The sequence below is a fragment of the Sciurus carolinensis genome, chromosome 10 (genome assembly GCF_902686445.1).
Source record: "Sciurus carolinensis chromosome 10, mSciCar1.2, whole genome shotgun sequence".
Classification (NCBI taxonomy): Eukaryota; Metazoa; Chordata; class Mammalia; order Rodentia; family Sciuridae; genus Sciurus; species Sciurus carolinensis.
In genome coordinates, this window is record NC_062222.1 from 30194965 (window position 1) to 30209882 (window position 14918).

Below are 14918 nucleotides of genomic sequence, written 5' to 3' on the forward strand. Positions count from 1 at the left end.
TGGGGGTGTGCCTTTGGGGTATGTATTCTATCCTTGTTGAGCTTAGCTCTCTCTCTGTTTCCTGGTGTGCTGTCTGGAGATGCTTCCCTCCACCACACTCCTCCACCATCTTGATCTGTCTCACCTGGAGCCCCGAGGAATGGAGCTGGCTGTTTATGGACTGAGATCTTTGAAACCAGGAGTCCCAAATAAACTTTTCCTCCTTTAAAATTGTTCCTGTGAGGTCTTTTAGTCATAGCAGTGAAAAAGGTGACTAAAACAGGTGACTGTAATAAGGAGGTAGGAAAAGCAGAGTCCTGGGAGGCACACTTTTCAAGGGAAAGGGATACTGGGAAGACATACGTGCCTGGAGCTCACTACTCTACACAGATCTCAACCAAGTATCAGGGATCATAAGAATCCTTAAGATCCATTCAGTACTTACTTTATAGCAGGCAATATTCTGCTTACCTTTTCTTTTAAATAACTTGATCATTCCTTGCAAAAATTCATGACATTTACACTGTTATTTCAATATTGAAAAAGAGGAAGCTTGACATGTCCCCCACCAGAGTTCGCAGTCCTGCCCCAGGGCCTTGGAACTGTTCTAGTGATCTTGACAAAGGCAGAGGTGATACCGTTGGTTATCAGTTACCTTGATGAGTCCTGCTTCCTCAGATGTTGAAGTGAACTGTAGGCAGGTAGTGTGTGGCAGGAGAAGGTGGGTCCCTGGGGGTGTGCTTTTGGGGTATGTATTCTATCCTTGTTGAGCATAGCTCATGGAGAAGCATGTGAGGCAAGCGTATGGAAAGTAAGAAGCTTTACTGAAGGAGAGTAAAACAGACTTCTCTTGGGTGGAAGAAGGGGGCCCAAAGGTGAACTCTGTGGGATGAGGAAGTCTTGTCCCTTTTATAGATCTAAAGTTTCCTTTGTTCTCCTGCATTTTTCTACCTTATCTTGTTCATTTCCTCCCATCCTGTTTGTCACTGGGAGATGTAGGAGGAATGGCCAAAAGGTGGGAAGGAAATGGGCAGGGGGAAGGGCCAAATGGAGTGATCCAGGCAGATGACAGCCCAGTGGGCATTAATCAGCAATTCCCTGTCTGCAGCTTTTTGGGAGGGGTAGTATAGGCAGGTAATGTTGGTGATCGAAGGGCTCTGAAGACACTGACAGTCCATTCTCCCAGGGGTGGTCTCCAACTTCCTGGATACAAACTGGCCTCCATTTTCTTGATTTAACCTGATTCCTCATTCTACACTAACTGCCTGTCTTTGATTCTGGCTTCAGGGGGAGAATTTGCCAGTTTCAACCCTGACTTCTAGAGGCCGTGCCAGGCAATGTGATGCTTCAGGGAACCTGGGTAAGACAATGCATCATTTGATTGGATTTGTGCCATCTTGCATAAGTTCCATCTCTGCTACACATTGACTGGAGAATGGGGGCATTTGATATTTTTCTCTCAGAATTTTTTTCATCTGTATCTTCTATGTCTTCACAGACTTGCAATGAGCTTTAAACTCAGCACATCTAAAAAAGCTTTCTGAATTCAGTTTTTTATATCAAGGTCAGGTCTTGGAATGCCATCGTGACAACTGTAAACCACAGCAGTGGTCCCAGCTTTTAGAGTATAATTATTGGTATAAGATCTGCTATTTTGCTGCCGCCATTATTCTGCCTCCCCCACACCACTTTACAACCCAGATTGTTAGCCTGTGAACTTCCTCACCAGCCATTAGTCCGTTGTTATTAGCCCATGAAATTCCACTACTTAAGAATAGCTTCACTGCCATTTTCTCTCTCTCCCCTTCTGGTTCTCTCCTCTCTCTGCCTCTCTCTCTCTCTCTCTCTGTCTCTCTCTCTCTCTCTCTCTCTCTCTCTCTCTCTCTCTCACCCTCTCACCCTGCAGGGAGACACTCTGCCTGTCCACTTAATACAATCTCTTGTGTGAGTTCCCGCATCTGCAGTGGTTTCTGGGTGCTTTCAATAATGATCCTTGGAGGCTCTTGGATTGGTAAATAATTCGGCAAAGAAAAGTCTATTTTTCCTTCTGGATCCATGTTTGGAGTTGAGACATGTCCTTTGCAGCTGAGAATTGTGGTCTCTCAGTTTCTCCTACTAGGGAGGAGTAGCAAAACTCCATTTAAAGTAGACACTAAAAAATCCCATCTTGATCATTATTTGATTTTTATGAAAAAAGAGGGAGGGGAAAAGTTAATTCAAAGAGCACTCAAGCTGCCGGACTTTTCTACACCAGGTCAGAGAGGCTGAGCACATCTTTTCAGGAGCCTCGCTGCAGCAGCAGGCTCTGACAAATTCACCCATTTTGACAGCTCGTTTAAAATTGTAATGTTGCTCTTCAGGCAGGTGGGGGTCCATCTTTTATGTCTGTGTTATATACAGTTAAATGGCAAGAGGGAAGAGGAGAAGTGGTTTGATTTTGATTTCAACTTTCTCTGATTAGGGGTTGCTGGAGGACTTTTCTGAATGCACCATTAGGATAGCTGGCAGATGTCTTCTTAACATTTGTACTGGAATTCAGAGAACTTAGGAAAGTGTGTTCAATGGCTTTCTGGTAGCTGGGGGAATTCATTGCTCCTGAATGTGCTAATTTAGCATGTGTTTAGTAGCCTTGTTTCGAAATGGTAGCAAAGAAGGCTCCAGGAGAGTTGTTTTGAAATGCAATGAGCGACAGGATCATAAACTACAGGTCATAACTGTGACCTGTTTATCATTAATTTTTCTACTCCTAGTCATACCAGATCCTGCATATGTGCAGCAGACCTTCATGTGTATGATTTGGAACAATAGCAAATGTCCATGATTTAATTCCTGCATTCAGAGACAATGATGTAATAAAGGTAAACAGGCTGAGCTAGGATCCCAGAACCCAGGGTCTTCCCCACCTTTCTACCTGAATGGGCACCTTTGAGCCTGGGACCTCTGTCTTTTTAGCTGATACAGTAAAAACCTAGGGATAGATTTCTGGAGACAATTAAAGAAGAGTTTTTTGGTTTTTTTTTTTCAATTTTTTTTAATGTTTTCTCTCTTGGTGGAATTCATCAATCAATAAGTGGATGTAATTTAAAAATAAATTTAAGAAATATTGAAGAAAGATTACCCTTGGCTCAAATCATAAAATAATCCCAGTAGATTCTGACATTTGGGGATAATGAGGACACTTAATGGCATTATTGCTTTATATTAATCAAACATTTCAGGGTTGTCTTACCAAATAAAGAGGATGCGTGGCTCCTTTTGGAAGCTGTTTTCCTGCTTGTGATTTTACTCTAGCACCACTGTTGGTAAGAGAGTGTTCTGTCTCTAAAATTCACTTCTCCTCTGACTACCTCCTTTCTAAGTTCCTCCAGAGAGAAATGATTATTACTTATATTGGGCAGAGTTTGGGGCATACCTTAAATCTTGTTTTGGTTGTTGGAATGGGAGGTTTGCTGCAGCTCAGTGGTTGGCACCTTTGTGGTCCTCTCTTCTGCCTGCGTTGTTTTCTGCTGATCAGGTTGTTATCCCCTTTCCTATTTCTCCTGGATATATAATGCGGCATCTGAGAAGATTCACATACTTTGTTTTCATCCTGCATCAGCCTGGCTCTTCCAGCATACCCATATGCTTCCAGAGGATGCAGGAGTACTGTTCAAATTCAAGTCTAGATACATAGGCTAACTTGGCTTTCTACAAAAGTCCTTTTTTGACAGTGTCAAATATTGACTTGCTTATGAATAAATATCTTGCCCCATGTGATTCTTCCTCTTTTCCTAGAGTCTTCTTATTCATTCCTAGAAAAATAGAGGCACGTACTAGCTCAGGACTTGTAAATTCCTCAGTTTCTTATTATAACATCCTTAGAATAAAATAAAACCTTTTGGAATTCACAACAGCAAGTGTTCCACATATTGCTTGACTGACCTACTGTTGCCTGCATTAAAATGGAAATAGCGTAGACCTGTCAGTCCCTGATTCTGTTCTGTTCCAAGCTCTGTCTCTTACTCCTTCTTAACCTTGGTCTTTATTTCCTCATTTATGAAAAAAATAATTTGAACTAAATTCTTTCATCCCATCTTTAACACTCTCTGATACTGAAAATTCCCTCTGTGAGTAGATTCCAGTTCAATAAGAGTTATATTATTAATTTTAATCTTTCCTTTGAATTTTCTTTTGTATTTCAATCTCTCTCTCTCTTTCTCCCTCTCTCTCTCAGATACATACACATTTGAATATCAATGAATTAAATGCATTTTTCTGTGAACGAAGAAGTGGAATAAATCCCAGGGTAAAACAGTTCTCACCATATTTAGGAGGCCTTTTAAAAAGCAACTTCAAGCCAAGTTTCCTGGTGTTAGAAGAAGCCGATCAAGCAGACCCTAATCTGCCTCATTTATAGACTTTTTACATAATGCAGGGTATCACATTTTTTTTTTTTAAAGATTGAGCCACACTGAACTCTGAAAAGAGCTTAATGTTTCTGTGAATAACATAATTAAAAAGAAGATTCACATCAATGGCTTAATCTGGGCCATTGCTTTATGAAGAAGTTCAGAAAGAAGAGTTTATTCGGGAGGCCTGGGGGAGAGGATAGGAGGATAGTAAAATAAATAAGTAAATAAGTAAAATAATAATTTAAAAGACAGCTCAGCTTTGGAGCCAGAGCATGTCACACAATTACAAGGGCAACTTCTGGATCCAAAAGGATGAAATGAGTTTGGATACATAGGCCAAATGGGGAAAAGAAAACTTGAATGGAAAAAATGGAGTGAAAACTGAGATATAAAATTTAGAATCTCAGAATAAGTGCATTAGGTTCAAGCTCAATACCTGTGTAGCTGAGAATCTGTGCAATAATAGAGAAACCAGGGAAATGGAAATGTAGCCCCTGCTAGGTGTTGGTCTCTGGTATAAAGTATTTTATCTCCTGGAGTCCTTGCCATTGCCAGTTAAATAGTTTAACTATCACTTTACAGAGAACAAAATGATCATTTTGAGAGGTTATTTAAAGCCATCAATGCCACAAAGTGTTTAAGCTATATACTCATGTTTAACTTTTAGGTGTCTAACCTCAAAGACTGCTCTAGACATCGCTCCACACTTTCTTTACATTGGTGAGACAGCCTTACTGGGAATGGGCACTTCTACTAGACTGAGTTTGAAAGATTGATTCTAGAAGATCTACCTTCATAACACATCTTCATTGAAGCTAAAAATAGATCTGTTAGACAATAGAATTCTCCTTCATGCTTAATCCTGGAGTTTTTAGAGATTAGAGTTGGCTGTATCATTTGCATAGATATTCAATATTATCCTCATATTCTTAGCAAATCTGGCAAACCCTTGCTTGATTTCATTCTACAATCTCTGTGAAGTACCTACTGCTTCCTGTAATTTTGGGGCAATCCAAACTGGTGGCCAGCTTTCATCATCATCCCAGAGGAGGTTCTATCTTATAATTGCTGGGTATACATTATTCATGGAGTTACCCAATGCAAGCAAAAATGCTGTGAAATATAAAATAATCATGATTTCTATTTACATATTTTTACATATTACTTTCATCTTCCAACTCTATTATTATTTGGAGTTTTTTTTTTTTTTTTTTAGGAATTTGTGGGATAGCAGAATGATGATGGTTGTTGTTTATTTATTTATTTACCAAGGCTTTCTTTGTACTCTTGGGAGACCATTGTGTATGGGTCTTTCATGTTTTCTTATGACAGAGTAATAACTTCTCTTTTATTCTCTTTTATTTTGATTTACTTTTTGAGTTTGTTGACCTAAGCCTTGAAAAGGTGTGTCCTTCTCCAAAACAAAGACCAGATGAATTCACTGTCTAGTAAAAAGATAGTTTTCCTTTAGAGCAAAGGATAAGCATGCATACTGATGATTACAAAAGACTAAATTTCTTCTCCTGTAATACAAACCATTCTCTGTACAAGGCATCTATCTTAGTCTTTTCACGTCATCTCCATGACACTTGGGACAAAGGCAATAAATGCAAATATGCTAATGCTCATGCTTCTTGCTATATATATTTTTTAAATTTATTTTTTATTATTTTATTGTAAACAAATGAGATACATGTTGTTTCTCTGTTTGTACATGGCGTAAAGGCATACCATTTGTGTAATCATAAATTTACATAGAGTGATGCTGTTTGATTCATTTTGTTATTTTTTTCCCTTCCCCCCACCCCTCCCACCCCTCTTTTCCCTCTATACAGTCCTTCCTTCCTCCATTCTTGCCCCCCTCCCTAACCCTAACTCTAACCCTAACACTAACCCCTCCCACCCCCCATTATGTGTCATCATCCACTTATTAGCGATATCATTCGTCCTTTGTTTTTTTGAGATTGGCTTATCTCACTTAGCATGATATTCTCCAATTTCATCCATTTGCCTGCAAATGCCATAATTTTATCATTCTTTATGGCTGAGTAATATTCCATTGTATATATATACACCACAGTTTCTTTATCCATTCGTCAATTGAAGGACATCTAGGTTGGTTCCACAATCTGACTATTGTGAACTGAGCAGCTATGAACATTGATGTGGCTGTATCTCTGTAATATGCTGATTTTAAGTCCTTTGGGTATAGGCCAAGGAGTGGGACAGCTGGGTCAAATGGTGGTTCCATTCCAAGTTTTCTAAGGAGTCTCCACACTGCTTTCCAGAGTGGCTGCACTAATTTTCAGCCTCACCAGCAATGTATGAGTGTACCTTTCTCCCCACATCCTCGCCAACACCTGTTGTTGCTTGTATTCTTGATATCGCCATTCTAATTGGGGTGAGATGGAATCTTAGGGTGGTTTTGATTTGCATTTCTCTTATTACTAGAGATGTTGAACATTTTTCCATATGTTTGTTGACTGCTTGTAGATCTTCTTCTGTGAAGTGTCTATTCATTTCCTTAGCCCATTTGTCGAAGGCAGGGATGTCCTCTTTCACCACTTCTTTTCAATATTGTCCTTGAAACTCTAGCCAGAGCAATTAGACAGACCAAAGAAATTAAAGGGATACGAATAGGAAAAGAAGAACTTAAACTATCCCTGTTTGCTGATGATATGATTATATACTTAGAGGAACCAGGAAATCCCACCAGAAAACTTTTAGATCTCATAAGTGAATTCAGTAAAGTAGCGGGATATAAGATCAATGCACATAAATCTAAGGCATTTTTATACATAAGTGATGAATCTTCAGAAAGAGAAATTAGGAAAACTACCCCATTCACAATAGCATCGAAAAAAATAAAATACTTGGGAATCAATCTCCGAAGTATTGTAGAGGTGAAAGACCTCTACAATGAGAACTACAGAACACTAAAGAAAGAAATTAAAGAAAACCTCAGAAGATGGAAAGATCTCCCATGTTCATGGATAGGAAGAATTAATATTGTCAAAATGGCCATACTACCAAAAGTGCTATACAGATTCAATGCAATTCCAATTAAAAGCCCAATGATGTACCTTACAGAAATAGAGCAAGAAATTATGAAATTCATCTGGAAGAACAAAAAACCCAGAATAGCTAAAGCAATCCTCAGTAGAAAGAGTGAAGCAGGGGGTATCACAATACCAGATCTTCAACTCTACTACAAAGCAATAGTAACAAAAACGGCATGGTATTGGTACCAAAATAGAAAGGTGGATCAATTGTACAGAATAGAGGACACGGACACAAACCCAAATAAATACAATTTTCTCATACTAGACAAAGGGGCCAAAAATATGCAATGGAGAAAAGATAGCCTCTTCAACAAATGGTGCTGGGAGAATTGGAAATCCATATGCAACAGAATGAAACTAAACCCATATCTCTCACCATGCACGAAACTAAACTCAAAATGGATTAAGGACCTGGGAATCAGACCAGAGACCGTGCATCTTATAGAAGAAAAAATAGGTCCAGAGCTTCAACATGTCAGCTTAGGACCAGACTTCCTCCACAGGACTCCCATAGCACAGGAAATAAAAGCAAGAATCAATAACTGGGATAGATTCAAACTAAAAAGCTTTCTCTCAGCAAAGGAAACTATCAGCAATGCAAAGAAAGAGCCTACTGAGTGGGAGAAAATCTTTGCCAATCATACTTCAGGTAGAGCACTAATCTCCAGAATCTATAAAGAACTCAAAAAACTCTACACCAAGAATGCAAATCACTTCTTGTATATTTTGAGTAAGAAAGTTCTTTGTTTCTGACCCAAGAATCTTGTGTCTTCTTCCTGCATTCATGAACTGCTAATGAATAGTGACAGGCTAATCTGCTACTGTACAAATAGGGTAGAATTTCAGATGACTCACAGTTCCTGATGAGCTAGTTCCCGTGATGAAATGCTGACAAAAATAAGTAAGAACAATCCTGACTTTTTTATCCTTTCCTTCATCAAAGTAGGGGATTGGCCAAGAAAATATAGTGATCTATAATTTTTATGAAATATGATTTTCAAAAATAAAAAAGTTTTAAAGGTTTATATTGCCTTCTGTTTTAAGTATTACATTTGAAATAAACTAAGTTTTATCTAATACCTGGAGACATATACTAATGCAAAGTAAGTTGAATTAGCACAAGACATTTTGCTTAATTCATACATGGCATCCAAGGTCAGCACCTGAGTTAAACATTTACAAAATTTATCAACCTGATTGGGTATGCAAAAATGAAAAATTAGTTTCCAGATAGAAGGAGGGAAGAAAAAATAGTATTTTTGAAGGACTGTGAACGGTAGGAAAATACAATTCTAAGGAAGGTTTTCTAGCACAAATGTGATTTAACAATAGAATAGTCAAGTTTCCCACAAAACACAAACTTCTCTTTACCATTCTTATGAGTTGACAATAAGAAGAATAGAATGAAGCTGTGAGTAAATCATGTCTATGCATATGATATACCTACATATCCCTCATACTTGCATAGCTAGACCTGGCCATGTGCTTGGGACTGATAAACTAGTGTGCAGCCAGTGGGACTTTCCACACCTTTTGTTAAGGACTATGCCACCTTTTTGCAGAGACTTTGCATTCTGTTTGTAAATTTGCACCTCTGCTAGAAGCCTGGCTACCTGCACTTAGAAAATTGTTTTGCTAGGTTTGTCCCAATCATTCAGCTAATGAACCCCAAATTGGTCCCACTTTTCGTAGTGCTACTACAGCTTTATATATAGGTTAGGACTTACAGCAAGGACTTCACCTGTTTCAGCTACTATTTATTATCAATTTTCATCTCTTATGCTAATAGATTCATTATATTCTTCATTATTGTTCTTATGAGTTCACCATATCCCATGTCTCTAGCTTATTTAAAAACATATACAATGACTGGGTGCAGTGGTACTGCCTGTAATCCCTCTATACTACTTAGGTTTTTGATTAGGGTTTTATTGAATCTATTAATCCATTTGGGAAGAACTGACATCTTTGAAATGTTGAATTTTATAATCCATGTAAACATTATAGTCCTCCATTTACATATTTAGATTTTCTTTAACTTCTCTAAATAATGTTCTGTAGTTTGAGTATAGTAAGCATTTCACTCTGAAGGATTTACTGCTTGATATGTGATGTTTCCTGGTCCTATTTTAAAGCAGTGTAATTTTAGAATTACTTAAAAAATTCCTATCATATAGATGTATCAGATATTAACACAATAATGCTCCATAGGAAAACCTAGTGGTTTAAGAATAATTTATGTTCATGGTTGTATTATTCAAGTGGAAAAGTTCATTTAGGCTAGATTCAGGTGACAACTTCAGGTACACTTATGTTTGATTGGCATTCCTGGATGAAGCAAGTGCTCACTCTGAGCCTTAGGATGAAAAATTTTCAGTTCTAAAGGAAGGTATTTCATTGTCATGGCAGAAACAAGAACGGGCAATGCTTACTGGGTAAGTGCTTCTCAAACATTTGCTGCATCATTCCTCAATATTCCATTGGTTAAATTATAAAAAATGATCCAGCCAAAGTTAAATGTGGAAGTACACTTCATTTAATGTGAAGCCATTAAAATGTAGGCAAAGACAGATCTCTTCCGGGAGATCAAGATGCCCAAGCAGAAGCAGGCTGCACTTGAGTTTCTTCTCAGTTCAGAACTAAAAGAGCTGGAAAACAGCTACTTAGTAAGGTGGATGACTGAGGAAATGCACTGGGCTTCCACATCAGATAGTCAGAGTTTTAGAGAGACTCAGAGATTCTGGGTAACTGGAATAGGGAGCAAGAAAAAGGTACTATCTGTGGTGCCAGGGCAGGATCAGGGAAGGACCAACAAAAAGGGAAATAGAAGCATTTAAAAACTGTTATAGAATCAACTGCTGAAAAGAAAGTCAGTGTGAATCCAGCTGGTCAGGAAGCCACATAGCAGGCTGGTGCTTAAAAAGTGCTCCATTTTTCTCAATTAATAAGTGGAGAGCTGGCACCAGGAGCCATCTTTTTGGAATCATGCCTAAACTTGCATCCTGGCTGCATCTTCATGTCCTTGGAGATCACAGCAAATATTGCTATGAGGAAAAGCCTTTGAAGCAAGCTATTTGAATAATATTTGCAGTGAGATTACTGCCAGTCAAAGGTCACTGGGTCCCATTGCCTGCCAGCAGCAGGAGCAGAACTCGGTCCACTCAACCACACACACTCTGAAGACTCTTGGGTATCCAAAGTCCCTGCCTGCACTGGAGAGGGAACTGGTCACTGGCAGGAATCTTGCATCATTTTTTCTGTGATATTAGGCAGCCTACCTGGGCACAGACCCACCTCAGAGATTTCAGAGCCACAAAGGGTTGCACCCAGAGAAGGATGGGAGAAGACTTTGTGAATTTTCTGTGACATGAGGCACAGCTCCTTGTTGACCAAAGAATTCCTGGGGGATACACAAAGCTACCACTTGACCCAAGAAAGGATGGCTGCCAAACTGGAGAAGATGGCACCCTTCTATGCAGCAGAGGTTCACCAGTTCCCAGACTGCTGTGTAATCCCCAGAACCACCTACTCATGCACTGGGGAAGAGCAGGGAGAGGACTGTGTGGCTAGGCTCCAGAGTTTGAGCCTAGCAGGTTTTATGAAGCAGGATACTAATCTGGAAATAGGTAAAAAATAAATATACACCTCCCTACCCCAGCACAGAACTGAGTAGTTTGGTTGTTCCTTGACACAGTCATTCAGATAATATGCTGTGAAGGTTTGAACACTTGCCCTGCTTGACATCTGGCAGATTTCAAAACTGGAAGACCCTGAAGGAAGTTTGTTCATCTTAAATACTTTGGCAAGGGTAAATTTTAGTCATTTTTGTGTGTTTTTTTTTTTAATTTTCTTTTTGTTGTGTCTTGTCATTTTTGATTTGGTTTTGTGGTTTTTGATTTTTCTCTTTCACTTTTTCCTTCTCATTTTTTTATCTCTATCTCATCCCTTTTTGCTTTCTTTCTCTTCTCATTCCTTCTTCTATCTTCCCTCCCACATTTTTATTCTTGTCTTTCTTCTTTCTTTCCTTTTTATTATTTTTATGGTTTGTGATTAATTTTATTTCATTAATTAATTTTGCTGCCTATTCTACATCATCACTCACCCTTCCTCCTCTTTGGTTAAAAGAGTTACATAGAATATTTTCAATAAATTATTATTATATGTTGGTATATGCTTGGCTTTCAAGTTGTTCCTGTTAGTTGTGTTTTTTCTCTCCAATTGAAGTTGTGCTAGGGATTAAACATCACACTTTGATCATGATGTATGGATTCTTTGATGCTGAGATATACATATAGCCTGGGACACATCATAAACAGAAACTCATTAAAAAGTCCTTCGCATACAGTGAAAGAGAATTTCATCCCAAATATGCAAACCTTAACATAGAGGTATAAGTAACAGAAGAAAACAAGGTAACAAGATGCATCTCAAATTCACAACTCCCTAATAATTAAATCTGTAGAAATCAATGTGGAGGAAATGCTAGACCATAAATTTTACATTAAAATGATCAATGAATTAAAAGAAAGTACAAATAGATAACTGAAAGAAATTAGGGAGAAAACACAGGATATGAAAAAGCATTTCAATGAAGAGAGATTCTGAAAAGGAACCCAATAGAAATCCTGGAAATAAAAAAGTTCAATAAATCAAATAAAACTCAGTGTGGAAACTCTCACTATGAACTAGATCAAGCAGAAGAAAGAATATCAGGGCTTGAAGCAAGTTGGATGGACTAGAACACTCAGAGAGTAATAAAAAAAATTATGAACAGGACTGACAAGAGCTCTGGGACCAATTTAACAGCCCAAATGTACCTCCCACAGTTATTGAAGAAGGAGTGCAGATACAGGCCAATGGCATAGTGAAATTGTAGCAGAATTTTTTTACTCTTGGGAAAGAGATGTACTGCAGATATGGAAATATTTAAACATCCAAATAGACATGGCCAGAAAAGAGTCACTCCATGTCACATTATAGTTAAAATGTCCCAAATTCAGAAATAAAAAGAATTTTCAAAGATATAAGAGAGAAATGTCAAATCATTTATGAAGGAAAACCCATCAGAATACCAGATTTCTCAGTAGAAATTCTAAATATAAGTGGAGTATTGGATTATGGAATTTAAGCCCTGAAAGAAACTAAATGCCAACCTAGATTACCATACCCATCAAATATATCTTTAAGAACTGAAGAAATGAAGAGTGAAGGAGATCACCCGCCCCTGAAGCTTGCAAACTGGATACCCTCACACCCCAGCATGTTTGCAGAGTGGTGCAGAAATTTTGAATTATCCCTGAGGGTGTGGCCACCATTTTTGGGTGGAGTGACTCCCTTCCTCAGACACCTGCAGGAGACTGGAGGCCCTTTGACAGATACTGTACTCACATCAAGATACTGAGGACTGGGAACTTTGAGTGATAGATGACTGTGAACCATAGATCTTTTTTTTAATTTTTAATTTTTAATTTCTTCTATTTTTCTCACTCTAATTTCCTTTTATATACCTAGTCCCGAGGAGTCTCTTTCTCCCTTTTCTCATGCTAAAGACTAAGTTCTTTTGATCTCCCTCTCACTCTCCCCTTGATCAGTTACCTCTATTTACTTACTTCTTATCCCATTAACAGTTACATCCTATACCCCTCCTCATCCTCTTTGTCCACCACTAGAAGTTGTAGAGCTCATTGCAAGCCTACTGGCTATACTGTAGATAATAATCAAACTCATTCTATCTGTTTATTGCAATACTGTTAATGTCTTTAAAGGGGCTATGTGGTGTAGGGCTGCATATGGTTTGTATGGGATGCTGCTGATATTGATCTTCCCCTTGTGTGTGGGGGTAGAGGTGTTGGAAACATGCAGGGTCAAAATAAACCTGCAAGGAGAAATTTGCAATACCTCAGATCTTTACTGCTAGAGGGAGATATACAGAAACAATATGAAAAAACACAGGAAGAAAGTGTCCCTAACAAAACCAGATGCTATTTTGATAGAATCCAATGACAACATGGCAGTAGAAATGATAGAAAAGAAGTTTAGAATATATATAATAAAAACAATCCATGAAGCAAAAGATGAAATAAGAGAGCAAATGCAGGCAATGCATGATCACTCCAATAAACAGTTAAAAAAGCAAATGCATGAAAGAAAAGAGCACTTCCAGAAAGAGATAGAAATTCTGAAACAGACAAACAAACAGAAATACTTGACATGAAAGAAACAATAAACCAAATTAAAAACTCAATAGAAAAAATCATCAACAGAATAGATCTCCTGGAAGACAGAATTTCAGAAAATGAAGACAAAATATTTAATCTTGAAAATAAAGTTGACCAGACTGAGAAAATGGTAAGAAATCATGAATGGAAACTCCAAGAATTAGGGATATCATGAAAAGACCAAATTTAAGAATTATTGTGATTGAGGAAGGCACAGAGATACAAACCAAAAGAATGAACAATGTGTTGAATGAAATAATAACAGAAAATTTCCCAAACCTGAAGAATGAAAGGAAAAATCAAATACAAGAGACTTACAGAACACCAAATGTACAAAATTACAATAGATCCACACCAAGGCACAGTACATGAAAATACCTCACATACAAAATAAAGATTGGATTTTAAAGGTTGTGAGAGAAAAGCATCAGATTACATATAAGGGGAAACCAATAAGGATATCAGCAGATTTCTTAGCCCAGACCCTAATAGCTAGAAGGGCCTAGAACAATGTATTTCAGGCTCTGAAAGAACATGTATGCCAAACAAGAATCTTATACCCAGCAAAACTAATCACCAGATTGGATAATGAAATAAAACCTTTCCACGATAAACAAAGTTAAAAGAGTTGACAAATACAAAACCTGCACTACAAAATATTTCATGAAGAGGAAGTGAAAAACAACAATACAAGTCAGCAAAGGAAGGAATTACCCTAAAGGAAAAGACAATCAAAGGAGAAAACAAAAAAAGCCAAAATGACCATGAATACAAATCATATCACAATAATAACCCTGAATGTTAATGGCCTAAACTCAATAATCAAAAGACATAGACTGGCACATTGGTTTAAAAAGAAAGACCCAACAATATGCTGCCTTCAAGAGACTCATCTCATAGAAAATGACATCCACAGACTAAAGGAGAAAGGATAGGGAAAAACATACTATGCACACAGATTCAGTAAAAAAGCAGCGGTTTCTATCCTCATATCAGAAAAAGTGGACTTCGAATGTAAGTTAGTCAGAAGGGATAAAGAAGGACATTTCAAACTGCTTCAGGGAAACATAAACCAGCAAGACATAATGATTTTAAATATTTATGCCCCAAACAATGGAGCATCTATGTACATCAAACAAACCCTTCTCAATTTTAAGAATCAAATAGACCAAAACACAATGATAGTGAGTGACTTTAACACATGGCTCTCACCATTGGCTAGATCCTCCAAACAAAAACTGAACAAAGAAACTATAGTTAAATAATAC

At 37.9% G+C, this 14918-nt stretch overlaps 1 protein-coding gene across 14 annotated transcripts in view; it reads left to right on the forward strand.

The window, feature by feature from the left end:
* Npy2r (neuropeptide Y receptor Y2) overlaps nucleotides 1–14918 on the forward strand; it is a 322146-nt gene that overhangs the window by 138518 nt on the left and 168710 nt on the right. For 2 of the 14 annotated variants that reach the window (XM_047567559.1, XM_047567566.1), the window contains one exon: nucleotides 1267–1339. The exons of the other annotated variants lie outside the window; for them this stretch is intronic. The gene's annotated coding sequence lies outside the window, so the exon portion shown is untranslated. The remainder of the gene's footprint in view (nucleotides 1–1266; nucleotides 1340–14918) is intronic. 14 annotated transcript variants of the gene reach the window in all.